Here is a 16,812-nt window from a genome sequence, read left to right on the forward strand (position 1 = left end):
ACCCAGGTTCGAACCTGAGATCAACTATTTTTTTTCATCTCTTTGTTAATTTATTTACATTTTTTAGATGTGTTATTTTATTTTAACATGAAACAAAGGAAATTCTACTACATAATATATCCGTAATTCGCCCTAGTCCAGGTATTTAGTTGTTGAGTCTATGGTTATATTATTATTATTATTATTATTATTATTATTATTATCATTCTATATTATTATGTCGTAACATAGCCTGTATACTGTCGTAACGGTTTCGGTGTAGATGTAGGGTTGCCCAACAGACGTCCGTTAGCAGCGCCACGAACGCGCAACTCACGCGCCACTAAAATAGTGGCCTGGCTGTGGCCTCATCTGAAATCTAGCCTACCATTTAATTCTCGCAACGAGAAACGCTACTTTTAATGGCCGCCACCAGCGGCGAAGCCAACCACACAGAGCGACTGCAGCGCGACAGATTCTGTGGTCGTGGCTGAATCTGAAGGCCTCCATTTAAATACATTATTCACAAGCGACAGCGCGTTAGCAACGCTTCTAAAAGTGGCCTCGTCTGGAGGGACTCTTACTTTTCAACCTTGATTATAAACAAAAGCGAAAGCGGTTACCATGGAAAAGAGTATGTCCTTTGATAAAGAGTTACTCCATGTTTGGTGATACAAAGTTTAGTCGATTGTCTATTGTGAATTTTTAAAGAAATTCTGTTAGAAAAAAAAAAACAATAATTTTGAAAAAATTGAATATCGACCTGTGATAAATTATCTATTATGAAAACAGGAAAAATTTTATGCGGACATGGTGGCTACATTGAAGGAACACTGTCCTTCTTACATCACCATAAAATATTCAGTTGCGAATTTTCAGAGAGGACAGAGATCAAATATAAGAACACAATGTTTCAAGCTGTGTTTCTGTGACTACTCCAGAAAATATCCATGCCGTACATGACTTGATTTTGGAGAATCGACTAATTGGACCCAAACAAATATCAGAGGCTTCCAAAACGTTCTATTAACGTGTCTTTTACAGCATACGTCATGATTTGGATATGAGAAAGTTATCTGCTAAAATGACTGAACGCTCAGAGTGGCAATTTCAAAGTCGCTTCGATGCCATTTTTAACAGGATTCTTCGAACTTTTTCAATCATATTGTAATAGTGAAAAAAAAAAAAATTGATAAAATGATGGACATTCCATCTTTAATATACAGGGTGATTCACGAAGATTGTGCAATACTCTAGGATGTGATTTCTGACATCATTCTGATGAAAAAAGTTCATATATGTGTCCGATTTTGAATAGTTTCGAACAAAATCACGTTTCTTTTTTCCGTAACACGCATTCTTGTGAACTCTCTCTCTCTCTCTCTCTCTAGACGTTTGGAGCTGTGTGTGTTACAGTACAGCTGATAGCAGCGACACAAAGTCTCATTGCATCAGGGTCAGGGTTAAAGATAACTCAACACTGGTACAACCCTAGATCATATATGTAACAGATAACTCCTCGCTACGTTAAAATCGGCAGCACTTTGAAGACAACAACCGCCAGGATCGCCAACCGTCCGCCGTAAACGAACACGAGATGGCAGCACAGTCGCTAATGCAATTCAAATGGGTATTATGACGTGACTCCTTATGTAACAACTAGATGGCAGCGTAGTAAAGCTGATAAAAGTTCTTAACCTCAAAGCCTATAACCCCGACATATCTGTTACATATATGATCTAGGGTACAACGTATCTAGCTAGCATCCAAACAACGAAGTTAGGGAATGTGGCGCGCAGTTCACACTCGGGCGGCCACGTGTATTGCTGCAGAAGGTGAAGTCTTTGAAAACCGGCTTTAATACAGATTTTTTAGGTGAGTAATAACGTGGATGCTCTTTAATGAATTTATAATACACCCAGTACCATTCTTGTAAATAATTTAGATGCGTAAACCTTCATAATATCTACGTTTATGTTTAACATTCAGGAGGACGTAACTCACTCAATTTAAAAAATATGACATAGGTTTATATGAACTTTTTTCATCAGAATGATGCCAGAAATCACATCCTAGTGCATTGCACAATCTTCGTGAATCAGCCTGTATAAGTGAGAAAACGGGCTCTAAGGAAGTGTCATTTAAAAGAAGAATAGAAGTGACAGAGATGTAATTCTTTATGCGAGATAGAGGTTGCTAGAGATAAAAACCAACGAAATAAGAAATGAACTAAATGTTAACAGCTTGTAAACATACACATAACTGGGATTTGAACCAAACACGCGCAGAGAGTAAGGCACTTCCTTCCCCCGGCCGTTACAGAGATGATATCATGGCCTATTGTACATACCAATTTGACTCGAGCCTTACCTTCCCACCAACTGTACAAAATTGTTAGGACCATTTACCAAGAATGAAGACTGTAGACTGTAAAAATAACAAAAGAACACTGGCCGAGAGAACAAAGATCAGGAAGATCTAAAATGCATTGGACTAACGAATTTCAAGTGGGGACGGTTAGGCCTAATCCATGATGATGATGATGATGATGATGATGATGATGATGATGATGATGATTATGACGATAGCTACAGAGAAGGAGAGTTGTACAATCACATGCCCCTCCTAAATTAAACATGATGGTACCGTCATAGTTACTGCATGAGGTATATTCTATATATTCTTATGGTGTTGCTTTATATTTTGTCGAGGGACTGAACAAAGTCGCTTTCAAATGTGAACTTTTAGAGAATAAAGAGCTGGGGAGGGGTGTCATCGTACTAATCACAAGTTACTCCCGTACTTATTGTATGATCGTTAGCCTCTTCTGAGGCCAGCAGCCAGCTGGTCGACCTTGGCCGTTCCTGGGTTGTAGCGCTAGAGTTATTTATTTTTACATTGAATATAGATTGTAAACAGATATTATAAGGATGAGTGGATAAATCTCATCTTCGGTTCTCTTCACTGCGCATGGGCGGTAAAAAAACTGTACAAAATTTTAAAAATTGTAGAAAATTACTAAATTGTAAAACTATAAAAATTTGTAAAAATTGTAGTTGTAATATTGTAAAATGTTGACATGTTCCACATCTTAAAGCTTCATTGTTCATGTAAGATCTATGGAATAAAATAAATAAATGAATGAATGAATGAATGAATGAATGAATGAATGAATGAATGAATGAATGAATGAATGAATGTGACAAAGTTAGTGGATTAGTTGAGGAGTTACCTAAGTGACGTGAAGCCGAGGATCTTAAATCATTGAAATTTTTTCACATATTCCACGGCTTCACGTCACTTACATATCCCCTCAACTAACCCACTAACCTTGTCACATATTTTATGTTATAAAAGACTTTTCACACAGCTTCAGAACAGACGATAACGCAACTTTATGCTTACGGACACAGACGAATAGCGCATGCGCTGTGAAGAGAGCCGATGGCGATGGTGAGATTTAGCTACTCGTATTATAAGATTGCATGGTACATCCACAACCACATTCCATATATTATGTCGACACCTTTAGTCTTCTACCACACAGGTCAATATTATCCACTCCCCCCACTATAACGACCTCAGGACGGTTTTAGTTGGCTATTCAACAACGCTGTATCAACTACTAAGTTATTTAGCGTCAATAGATTTGGTGATATGAGATTGTATTTGGAAAGATGAGCCCGAGAATTTGTCATGGGATTACCTGGAATTCGCTTTACAGATGGGGAAAACATCGGAAAACCCCAGTCAATTAATCAGTCCAAGCGGAAATCGAACCCATGCTTAGGCGAAGCTCTGGATCAGCAGGCAAACGCACCTACCACGTGACTGGATGAATACTGTGAGCAGATTAGGCCTAATCACCGTGATCAATATAGAGTATCCACCAGCCACTGAACGAATATTGCACACTTTTATCACTGCCAATGTGGTGCTATAAACCAATTTTCAACACTTTTATCACAACCACAACATATTTCAATTCTTTTTGTACTATATATAGGGTAAAGGTTGGTAATATTGTGATACTAATAATATTATGATAGTTATTTTTTTTTTAATTTTTTACAATTTTACTGAGCGAGTGAAGGACCGGTTTTGTGCAGCAACTTGTCCACGAACATTCCCTTAATACGTTGACGCTAAAAACCGATCTTCCTCTCGCTCAGTAAAATTGTAAAAAAATATCAAAAAGAACTATCATATTATTAGTTCACAATATTACCAATATTTACACTATAGAATTATTACTACATTAACATATTTAATATATCATAAGACGTAGCCTGAATGAATTAAATGTAATTTATTATTATGAAAGTCGTCATATTTTCTTCATGCAATTACGATTCACTTTCACTAGATGCTTACCGACACCAGCAGCAGGGCCGGCAATACATGCAAACGAAATTATACTAAATGTGAGGAATATGACTACAGGTGTGTAGTATTATGTGACAGGTTAGGTTAGATTAGGTGTGTAGCTATTATGAGAGAGGTTAGGCTAGTTTTGATGTTGGCGACAATGAAATCCACTGTTACATTAACGAAATATGACCGTATTCATCATTCACGTACGACGATTTTCGTATATAAGTAATTTACTATTTAAGGCGGGTTGGGTGTGCTTACAGCTCTCCCAGTGATCACACCAATTTCTACCAATCAATCCTATAAATCCAAGGTATTTTATCAAGTTCCTATATTGACTGGGACATAAAGTAATTTTCACCCCTTAAACGATAGATTACAGTCCCTTTTTGAACTTTTCTGTTGAAAATATTTCAAGTTCTTTCAGTGAAAGTGCCCTCTGAGTAAAATGAAAGGCCAACCGGCTTGGCGCTTATAGGATTTCTTAGTCCTATGGATTCTTGTCACTCCTTTCTATCACTTTCGACCATAAAGTATACACCCCAATTACAATACTTTCCAACGACGATTAAGATAGAGATGTTCATGCTTCTCTTCAAAATGACAAACAATTTTCCTAAGATTTCTATGTTCAGCTTTCGTTACTTCACAACTTTAGTTTGTTTGTAGCGAAACTTGTTTTCGTAAGACATTCATTGCCCATCGGGTATGAAGTGTCTGGAACTAGTACTACTACAAGGTAATTTTATGCTTGAACACAACTTAATTTGTATGCTTTTAATTGGTAGTATAATTAACATAATTATTCTCTGAGGTTGGCAGCGATTGTGTATAAATCATGGCGAATCTGCTGTAAACAATATACTCATCTGGATACCATTTAAATATACTTAGTCTATTAGTTACCACGAACTATGAATATACATCAGCTTTTTCAAGTGAAGACGTCAGATTACTTAAATGTTCACCAAGCTCATTCTATTGCCACTAGGATAGTGCATCAACTGTTTTTAATATTTAAAAAACAAATCGGCTAAATTAAATTCATACAGATGCAAAGAAGCCGCAAAATTAATATAAAAAGATATTTCTAGCGCATGATTTTGTTTACAGTATCGTAAGAAAGCATTAAAATTGCCTATAAACAATAATAATATGTATTACGTATCACTTTACAAATTGGGAAAGACCGAAGCAATAAATCGAGTGCCGCACAGGTTCAGTAGGCCGTGAGTTCAAGACCGGTCACTGAAAAAATGTTTCTAAATTTTCCCAAATCATGAAAGTCACATTAAATCGTACAAATTATGCAGAAATCACTGTGTGTATAAATATTTAGTCATAAATTATGTTCGTAATAAATATGAGTGCACAGTCATGGTAGATACATACTTCTAATGGAAACACATTAGCTACGAAAACACCGGTGTTGAAGGTTAATACATTGTATGTTCAAGCCAAATGTAAACCACAACTAAAGACTTGTACAGAAATCTTTGTTGATTATGTCAAACACGTCAAATTGCACATTACCTTCCATCCTGCAAAGAAACATGCATACACACACGCGCACACACGAACCCACAACACCTAAAACACTACTGAGACAGCTGCAGGGTTGCTAACTGTCCGCAACCCCTTACCTATTTAGAAGCCTGTGGGATCAAGAGACATATGTCTAGTTAGTTTATATATAAACAAGGCTGTGTTGATCATAGATAATCCTGAGACCAGACAAAACCGGAACAGATTATACTATCAGCTTACTCATACAAAGATTTTCTCTGCTTACAGATTATATCAAAGCATAGGACAGAATGATAGTAACAGATCAATTTTCTTGGTGCAGCGTTTTTGGGTTGAGATGTTTAAAAACTTGGTTTGTTGTCAAAATAACACCATTAAACTCACAAAAGAATGAAATAATATGATTTCAAACTTTCACCGTGATCAATGTAGTGCAAATATAAGAAAAAAATCTTGCACCGTAAGAGAATAGGGTCTAACCACAGTCTACTATATACAGTCACGAAGCTTGAGTTTTGAGCATGCTAGAAACAATAGACTGTGACGGTTCTATTTTGCATTGCCTGTAATGAGGCGATATTAGCGATCCTAGTGGTGAGCAATTATCTAATGTTTGCATATTTACTACGTATTGAGCTTCGCGACTGTATATACTAGACTGTGGTCTAGCGTCGCGATACTTGTTTCTATTGTTTCGCTTACGTTGTTTTGATACAGTTTACGAACATGTATTGATATCTATAAGAATTCAAAATTATTCAATTATTTTAAGTTGTTATTACAATAATATTATTTTTGGCATAACTATTTTGTTTCTGTTATCTTTATGGCATGTTATTATGAAAGAATTACAGATTCTGGAAGACAACCTTTGAAGAACAAAATTGTATGTAACTTAGGTAAGTTATTATATGAACATACCCCTCTCCGTTAAGAATGGAGGAGAGTATTTGTGTTAACCTAATTTTAACCAAATTCCAGAAGATTTCAGAAGTAATCTAACATTTGAATAACCTGGTTTTAATAATCATCACCTTCTTCATTATAAAATTGGGCCTTAAGATCATTTCTGGCCTCATTCATCTTGCAGTCTTTTAGTGGATGCCCTTGATTACTTCTGCCCTGTGGCCCGAATAAGATAATTAGTTGTGGCATTCTATACTTGTTCATTTTCTTTGCATGTTGCATTCAGTCAGTTTTGTATTTATTATTTTTTGTCAAAATGGGTTCAGTTTTTAATTCATTGTGAATATCTTAATTACATTTGAAAGATTCATAACTATAGTGGACCAAGAGACATTTACTAAAACCGTTAAAATGAAGTTATTACCATAATTCATGGAAACATATAGCAAGTAATATAAAGTATATATATTCAAACTAAGTGATATGTCAATCTTCATTAAACTATGGTATTCACTTAACTTTAATCCTTGCTTTCTCCGTTTTTAATAAATGGCGCTTGGCCCACTATGGCTCTCAACCCTTCATTTGTGGTCTTGCTATTTATATTTAACAATTTTCCTTTAAAATATCATTTCTGCTGCTTTGATTCTGGATTTCTCTCGTTTCTAAATCCAGAATTTTAACCTAGCAGTTCACGCGCTAGACACAGGTTCAAGTTCAGAAATAAAGATAAAAACAAAGCAGGGAATACCGGAAATAAACAAACAGATAAAAATCAATATATTTCAACGATAATCTTTTATGATAGTTTTGTAATATTGTTATTGTTTTCAATACTCTGGATGCTGACGTCACGTCATAAACAGGTGAAGGCGGGAGGCAACCAGGAGAAACTCGTCATATCGAGATCCAAGCAACACACAGCAGTTCCTAGCGGCAACGACTGGCCAAATGCGTTGTAAAGATTTACATTCGCTTATGTTATGACGCACGAAATGATGAATGATGCTAAGGATTTGCCATTTGCGCGGCGTTCCCGACGAATGAATCTCTTAGGGTAGTTTTTACCAACTTCCATAGTGTGTGCGTTGCGATAAAGTGCCTCTTTAGTGTACGAATATTAAGAACGAGAGAAAACAATTCTGACCGAATTTTAATTGTAATAATAGTTTGTAAGTGATAAAAGTTTAAAGGATGAAATATAAGTATAGAAGAGCTGCTCTATATTGTTTTAGTTCAAAGAATAGTTTCCGAAGGAAATAATATTCACGGAATTATTTATTTCCTGGCCTTCGTTTCCATAAAATTCTAATCTAACAAATATGAGGGATCTTCATTTAGAACTATATTACAACAATTTAAAAATAATTACCTATATTCTTTGACGAGATTACAGAATCCGGTAAGTGTATACTTCCTTTCCCTAGCTGTAGAATTGTTTGGTTAAGTAAGAGAAGTCGAATACCAGGTACTTTCATGGATAACTGTCTGACACATCTCGTCAAATAGCATCTCGCTGTCACCAAGACTACAGACGATAGATAACCTTGAAGTTGATATATCACCTTAAAATAACTTATTAACCCTTTGAAGCACACATTAATTTTTTATGTTTTTCATATCATGGATCATAACAAAGCTTCAATCAATTTTTTTTTTCAACATTTTAACTCTGCACACAATTTCAAAGCATAGATGGCACCTCTATGTATACTCAAGAGGTGGTTCCTTGATGGAATATCTGTGCCATAAAATTTAGAAAGAAAGAAAACGGTGGTTCTTCTGAATAACCACTATGCTTCAAAGGGTTAAAAAGGTGTAGGAGTGGCGTAAATGTATAAACATAAAATCTTTTAACACAAAAACGTTTCATATTTTGAAATATATTAATTGGCAATAATAATATTAGAACCCGGTCTTAAGTTTTCGCTTATTTCATTCCTTGTTATTAAATATCATGTGTTTCGTATACAGTGGAATATATTACTTAGGGATGAAATTGGTAAAATTTCTATTTTCTGTATATTTTAAGCTGCAGACATAACTTTTTTTTTCAGAAATCTATCATTAGTATTACTGCCCCAAAGTTTCATTAGTATAAGCATACTAGTTTTAGACTTATTAAATTTTATTTAAAAATATTTTGATCTGTTCAAACTATATTTAAGCTCACAAAATATAAATTACAGGCCTGAAAAATATGTACAGCATCTTTGGCCTGCATAACGTTTGATTTCAATTTGGAACGTATGAGTCATCTGAAAAAATTTAATCCAGTCAGTTAAAAAATGTTAATCTTTTTAATTGTCCGGATAGTATATTTTATTTTTTTTATTTTTAAAATATATATTTTATCCAAAGAAGGCTCTGCAACTTTTATTAACCATGCTTTTCAGAACATGTAGTAAGAATTTCAACTTCATAGCATGAAACTTTTTTGGAGCCTATAGTATTTGAATATAAGTGCAGTAAAAATAAAAGTGTGGAAAAATGACTTCAATATGTCAGTTTTCTGTAACGGAATAATGTTTGTAATTGTGGAATATAACTAAACCATGAATTTTGAGGTCGATTATGTTGATAAAATTTGGCAAACATAAATAAATGGTCACTGATTATTGTTTCGAAAAAAAATGACAATTGGTTCTTCTCGAAAAATGACCGAAATTTCATCCACTTTCTCCCTTAATTTTATTGGATCTAATATGCCTAAAAATAATATTACAACTTAGAAAGACCTAAATCATTGTTTGTAACATAAGATTTTTACTGACTCAAGCATTTTTCGGGTTATTTTTCTGAAATCGTACTTTAATTAAAAATAATTATATTCATCACATAGTACTCTCGCGCACAACATACACATAGAAAGTGTGAAATCTGTGCTGTAATGTTTTGTTACCTCAGTATTTTAATAGTCGTAATGTATTGGAATATATTCTTAACTTACACAAAATCTTTGATTTTGATTCGACATCATTTCATTTTACCAGTACTACTGTTTCGGAGCACTCCCCAGCGCTGTGATGGCATCATGGAGTTCATAAAGAAGAAGAATATTAGCACAGTTTCTTTGCCGTTTTGTTCAAGTTGATAACTCCGTGGATGTTGCAATGCTAAAATCACAATGGCTCGCTAACGTTTCAAGATTCTCTACGGAGCAAAGAATAATCTTTCCAGACATGCTAAAACACGTGAGTATTTCAATCTGCTTTATGAATATTCTGGAATTCGTTGTGGCTACGGTACTTAAAACCTATTTGTAATTTTCGTGCTTTTTTTTTCTTTTCAAATCTTAATCAGATTTCATAGTAATCAAAAAAAAAATCAATGGTTGTCATGAAATATGTGAATAGTCTTGTACTTTTTATAGGAGTATTATATATTGCATGTATCACTCGTATTGATTCCATTTCAGATTGATTTATTATGTTTTAATAATAATCACTCTGCAAAGGAATCAATAAAATTTATGTGAAGTCATTTTTTCACTGATATTGTAGGCTGTTTCTTAATGAAGTAAGTTCTATAGAAAATATTTTCCTTCCCTTTGCATCTTTGCACTCCTTTGTATTGACTTCAAATCTAGTGGTATTTACTTTTAATTTTTAATATTAACTCAAAAAACATCTCGATGACCTCTTGAAGACATTAAATATCCATGTTTCATTTTCAAATACAAATTCTAATATTTAAATAATAATTCAATTTGCCTCGTTTTGTATAGATGAGGAGGCGGGACCTGGCATGTGAGCTGTGCGAGAAGAGAAAGAATAAGCTATCAGAAAGAGAGTTTTTTTTTTTCATGATGGTTAATATTATACGAATCTACCGACACGGAAGTTCATCTCAGATTAAAACCTACCTTCCCTCTCCATACTCACTGGTGAAATAGCCACGGCACGTGATAAGTTCACAGGATAGGTTTTGCCTCCTCTGTTTTATTAATGCGTACAGGGATATGTATACAGGATGTTAAAAAAAAAAGGATCCTATATTTTAGGAGGTGCTAGTATGCATCAAAACAAGAAAATAATGTATAATAAACATGGGTCCTACAACACACACTTTCTGAGATCTCAACACTTGATCATAGGAGGTGCTCAATGTGACGTCCATTCATGACAATGCATTCCTCTGACCCTGGGCGTAAGGAATAACGCACTCTTTGAAATTTATTTTAATACTTTAATAAGAAAATCCTGATAACGATGCTCGGTTAATCTCTGTGGTAGCACGAATGGTTCTATTAATCTATCAGCAAGAACGCCTGCTCATAAGTTGATTGAGAATCTGTGCTGATGCCTTGTTTCTTCAACTGCATGGGAATTTCCATCAGCCTACACATGCTGATTACGAAAATTCACATCATCATCTCTGCTGAACCTCGATCATATTCGCAACCAGACTTTTGTTTTCAGTATCCCTTGCGGCGTATCATTATTCCATGCCTGGGGTGTCAACTACGGTATGATTATCTGGTAGTCTGCTGTATTGTAGGGCAGAGAAATGAATTGCCATGAATGGACATCACATTGAGCACCTCCTATGAACAGGTGTTCAGATCTCAGAAAGATGTGTTGTAGGACCCATGTTTATTAGACATTTTTTTCTTGTTTTGATGCATACTGGCACCTTCTAACATATTGGATACTTTTTTTAACACCCTGTATACCGCCTATGAACAACCAATGAGAGACCGAGTTCAACTACGTGAAAAACAAACTAGTCCAAGATAATACCATGTGAATATACAAGACTGTTTACATATTTCTTGATGATCCTTGGACTTTTTGTGTATTAAAATGTGAAGTAATTTTCTACACGAAAAGCACGAAGATGAAAAGTAGGTTTCAAATAATGCATGTGTTCGCACTCTGAATCCGGTGCACTTATAGGGTTCCCGTACATTTTTTCAAGTTCATCTTTGCAAATGATCATTTCTCCGAAAGCCTGTAATCCCATTTTCAAGTTTCCGAAAACCAAATTCCGAAGGTTATTCTTCCGAAGATCGTTAATTTCCGAATAGCGGAACTGCTAACAATAATTAAAATTCATGCACACACATTACTTGCTATAAAATAGGGGACTAACCTTTAACGTGCCATCTACAAACCACTCGTGATTTCCATTTAAAAAAATTTTAAGTATTTTTCGTTCCAAACATATCTGCTCGACCTTCAGATATAAGTTAAATAATAGGAATTTATCATACTTGAGTGTTTTTCGTACCTGTCGGCAGTATCAAACAGACCTTCTAGAGATATCAGATTTGGGGTTGATCATGTCTCTTGTTTCGTATTGATTTCTTCAAATTTTCCCTTTCGGGCAAAAAACTTACGACACCGGAAGAAACCTATTGTAGTTTATCATGCAATATTTGTGATGGAAGAAGTTCCGGATGGTCTCGGGGTGCATGCTTCATATTTTGTTTTGGTTGCACTGCCTCCGCCTTTTCTCTGTTCGGAGGAAGAGAATGACATGATAGTTCGTCACACTATGGTTATGGCTCTTGCAGAACATTCCTTTAGTCTATTCCAAGTAGCTTGCATATCCAATAAATTTTTCCCTGCCTTCAAAAATTTGTTTTATAATATACAAACATCCTTAATAGCAATTTTACATTTTCCCTTCCGGATATATGGGTGAAGCGTAAGTAGTATCAATACTTTCAAGGGTTATTCTTTGAGATATTTCAAACAAAAAAGTTTAATACAGTTTTGCTCGTTTTTCTTTCCTTTTCGAGATAAAAATTGTTTTATAAGAAACATTTCATAGCGTATTTGGGGAAAGCCATTAATTTAATTCCAAATATGGTTAGTCAGTTTAAGAGAATAGTGTATTATGATAATAAATGATCGAGAGGATTTTAGTTTTGTCCTTTAAATGTACAGAAATGTGATCCGAACAAAATGCAACTTCATGTTCTAAATAATATTGCTCATGACGGCCGGTAACTAAATTGGTGAAATATTTGCCTACGGACTGGATGATTCCGAGTTCAGTACCGAATGGTAGCGGAATTTTTCTCGCTACCAAGCAGCTTCTAAAGTGCCACCGGTATGCATTCAGGTTCCTAATAAAAAAATAGTAATATTGGAGAAATCGCTCTACACAGACAAGTAGTATGCACAAAACCACTTTTTTTCTACATGCTGAAAACTTGCATGTCTATACTCTCGATTACGAGAAGCCTGAAAGGTGTATCATTAAAATAGATTAGTGAAAAATATAATAAATATCAATTCCGATATATTGAAAACAATAATAGTTTCGCGAATTAAACGTAACGAATGTAAATGTCCTTATATCTTGACTATAAACTTATCATTACGTGATTTCATGGACACAAACATCACCATCGACGTAAAATGCTCGGAGACTTGTTCTGACCTACTAATCTTCTTCGTGGGCGTCCAACAACTCGAAATGCCGTTAGTTTTAAGTACATTGTTCTGTAGTTTATGCTTCCTGTATTCATGCGTACATGATGTGTTGGTACAAATTAGAGTTGCATGATTCAGTTTTATTTTTAAATTGAATAGGCCTATGTTTAATTTCTTCTCATCTACATTATCAAATTTTTCTATAAGATATCTTATAGAAATACAACTTAAGCCCGGTTCAGACGGGCGTGTTTCTGTGATGGATTCCAAGGTGGCTGCGCGGATGGGTCGCTTGCGTGGTCACTCACCGGAAGTAATGCGCTCTGGTGGCTCCGTGGATGGCTAGCTTGCTGGATTTCGAGGGTAGGTTCCTTGCTATTTTTCGTAATGATTTGCAGGCTGGAAACCAAAGATGATCATATAATATCACCTCTGAAACCATGTCGCCATGTTCGTTGTTTCCCAACTAAACCTGTTTTTTTTCTATATTCTTTAGTTTCTAAGAAACAACAACTATATCGGACTTTAGCTGTTTTGCACTTATGGCTTAATTACTTTATTACGATATTTACTACTCTTAATGTAGGACTTTAGTTGTTTTCCACTCACGGTTTAGTTTCTTTTTGACCATGAGTGTTGGCAACAGATAAAACAGCAGATATTTTCCTATTTGAACTGTGAAAAGAGCCAGCTCCGTGAGAACAACTACCATCACCGTAGGCAACACGGAAGCCAGCAAGTGACCACGCAGGGCAGCCATCAGCGTACCCACCTTGGAATCCATCACAGAAACTTGCACCGTCTGAACCAGGCTTTAGACATTATGTTGCTGCTGTTTCCAGTATTGTGTTATTTTTTGTCCACAAGTCCATACATACCTCAATGAAAAAATTATTAAGTTTAACATAGCAATGGGAACAATAAAGAATATTTAAACCAACTTGGTACAGAAACATATGCACTAGAATTTATAAAACATTCGCCAGACCTATTTTCGTAGTATTGATATACAGAGATTAACTGCGGCAGAAATGAAATATAAGAGACGTACATTAGGGAGGACACGTGGCGAGGCTTCAGAACACCAGATGAGCGTGCATTTCCACAATGTGGATCCCCGCACTGGCAAGAGACGACGAGGCAGACCAGGAAGAAGATGGGACGACGCCTTCAAGAAGGAAGAGGAGCACACTGGACTAGGACTGCACGAGGCCGCAGCGGCTGGGGAGACATCCGAAGAAGGAGGCAGGAAGTGCTGAACACGATCATTTAGGCCCGACCGGGAAGAAGGGAGGAAGTGCGCGAAGTGCGGAGTGACGAATACGATCACACAGTGCCCGATCGCAAAGAAATGGAGAGGAATGAAGAGGTGAATTGCGGAAGTGATCCAGTGACTGTCCAGAATTGAGCGAATTCCAACGAACTTAACCAACCACTTACGCGGACTAGCTTCCAGCGTGAGTCTTACGGAGCTACCCCTCGCAAGAGGAGGCCTTAGCCCTTCAGGGACAAATCGGCTATTCATTCATTAATTCATTCATTCATTCATCCATTCACATTGGATTATACAAGAATGGACCACACAAGAAATTTTGACAATATGAAGGACCTTCAGATTGAACCAATCGTAGATTACCTACAAAATTACAAGTAAAATGGAAATCACATATAAACAGAATGCCTCTATGTAAATTGACATACCAAATATTGAATTATCGTCCAATGGGCAAGAGCTCCTTGGGCAGTCTGTTAAAGTGTTAACAAGGGACCGTAACGGGCTACTAGGCCCAGTACATGGAAGGATGAGGATGATGATGATGTCGACCTGGTTGGCGAGTTGGTATAGCGCCGGCCTTCTATGCCCAAGGTTGCGGGTTCGATCCCGGGCCAGGTCGATGGCATTTAAGTGTGCTTAAATGCGACAGGCTCATGTCAGTAGATTTACTGGCATGTAAAAGAACTCCTGCGGGACAAAATTCCGGCACATCCGGCGATGCTGATATAACCTCTGCAGTTGCGAGCGTCGTTAAATAAAACATAACATTTTTTTTTTAACATGATGATGACGATGACGATGATGATGATGATGATGATGACGACGATGATAATGATGGTGGTGGTGGTGGTGGTGGTGAAATTTATACCTACGAACTTCTTTGAACTTATCTCTTAAGTTTTAAGGCTCCCATCTAAGCAGACAATCGGCTCTTTTAGCAGTAGGGACGCAAGTCCTATGTGATTGCCGCCTTCACTTCCAAAGAATTACCCTAGTACTCATTTCTCTTAGGGGTTCAGTGACCCCGGGGTTATCGTGCGATTAAGAGCAATGGAAAAACAAATGAACACTTTGGGAATGAAACCTGCGATCTCTCAGCTTGAAGCGCAAAGCTTTAACCGCGACGCTACTCCGCGCCTCACTAAATAAATACCGCTCTGTAAATAATCTTCTGATCTTGTAAAAGTAAGTCGCCATCAACAATGTTGTTTTTAAATTCCTATAATCTAGGCTTACTTTAGGATGTATTAATAAGTATATTTCTTGATGGTGTTGCTGAACTAATTCTCAGTTTATACGTTAAAATTGTAGGTGATAAACAGGCAGCGCATTTTCGTTCCCAGACAAGTTAGGAAAATTATCGCTTAGTATATCCTGGAGTTTTAAGGTTCAAACTCTGTCCCTAAATGCTTACATCAGGACGTTTCTAAAGGTATAACCTAGTTCGGTACATAAAATATTGGAGGATGACAACTGTAAGTGGGGATTACTACTAAATTGAAATGGTCTGTCCAGCTATATTTTAACCATATAAACGCACTAACACTACGAAACTAACTCTGTACAAAATATTAGTGCTACATATGACAGAAAATATAATTAGATGGATAATAATACTGAACTAGTATATAAAATATATATTATACATGATACAGATTAACTGTAAATACTCCAAATATAATATAAAATATAAATAATATAATTTTTCTACATTTTGTCACTACTAAAACACATTGTTCTTCTCATCATATCAAATCAATATTTATTTAAATTTTGAATTTCGCTAATTCTGATTTATCTCTACTCTGAAATTATATAAAATTAATTATTGTAATTATAACGATAGCTTGTCTGTTGTTTTTTTGTAAATACGTGTCCCAGGTTTACTTATATTTTATTAATATTTGTTTTTAGATAGAATTACATTTATAAGAGCTACCAAATCACACATTTAACGACCGAGTTGCCTTAAACAAATATTTTTAGTAAGTATAACTTAAACCATGGTACACATTTCTTAGAGTACTATAATGTCACAATTTCTTCACATACCAGATGTTCGGGCATCTATTTTGCTTTAAATAAACAGGTAAAAGGCAGTTATTTTTATTTAAATAGGGCCTAAAATTATAATTAAAATAAAATTATCTATATTTAAATTATATTCCTGTATATTACGGGTCTAGGGGATTTCATAACCGCAAATTTCGTCACAGTTATATTTTGTCACCTAATTTTCATTAGTTTTTTGGTCAACAAATACATTTTGTCATCTTTTTTATACTGAGGGGATTTCTTCACCAAAATAATAATTGTATGTCGTTGTAAAGTAGATGTCGTAGCTTTCGCTGAAGTTCCAGTTTC

At 35.6% G+C, this 16,812-nt stretch overlaps 1 protein-coding gene and 1 long non-coding RNA gene across 6 annotated transcripts in view; one reads left to right on the forward strand and one right to left on the reverse strand.

Moving 5' to 3' along the window:
* The window catches only part of LOC138710586 (sodium-coupled monocarboxylate transporter 1-like), a 125,440-nt gene extending 119,451 nt beyond the window's left edge, over window positions 1-5,989 (reverse strand). The window contains exon 1 of the mRNA XM_069841581.1: window positions 5,887-5,989. The gene's annotated coding sequence lies outside the window, so the exon portion shown is untranslated. The remainder of the gene's footprint in view (window positions 1-5,886) is intronic.
* Window positions 1-16,812, forward strand: part of LOC138710589 (uncharacterized) — a 250,615-nt gene that overhangs the window by 5,107 nt on the left and 228,696 nt on the right. For 2 of the 5 annotated variants that reach the window (XR_011335271.1, XR_011335270.1), the window contains exon 2: window positions 9,780-9,980. The exons of 2 other annotated variants lie outside the window; for them this stretch is intronic. This is a non-coding gene — a long non-coding RNA (uncharacterized lncRNA). Of the gene's footprint in view, window positions 1-7,881; window positions 8,189-9,779; window positions 9,981-16,812 lie in introns of those variants that run through there. One more of the 5 variants, XR_011335272.1, reaches the window with a different exon arrangement.

This window comes from Periplaneta americana, chromosome 12 (assembly GCF_040183065.1).
Source record: "Periplaneta americana isolate PAMFEO1 chromosome 12, P.americana_PAMFEO1_priV1, whole genome shotgun sequence".
In the NCBI taxonomy this organism is placed as follows: domain Eukaryota; kingdom Metazoa; phylum Arthropoda; class Insecta; order Blattodea; family Blattidae; genus Periplaneta; species Periplaneta americana.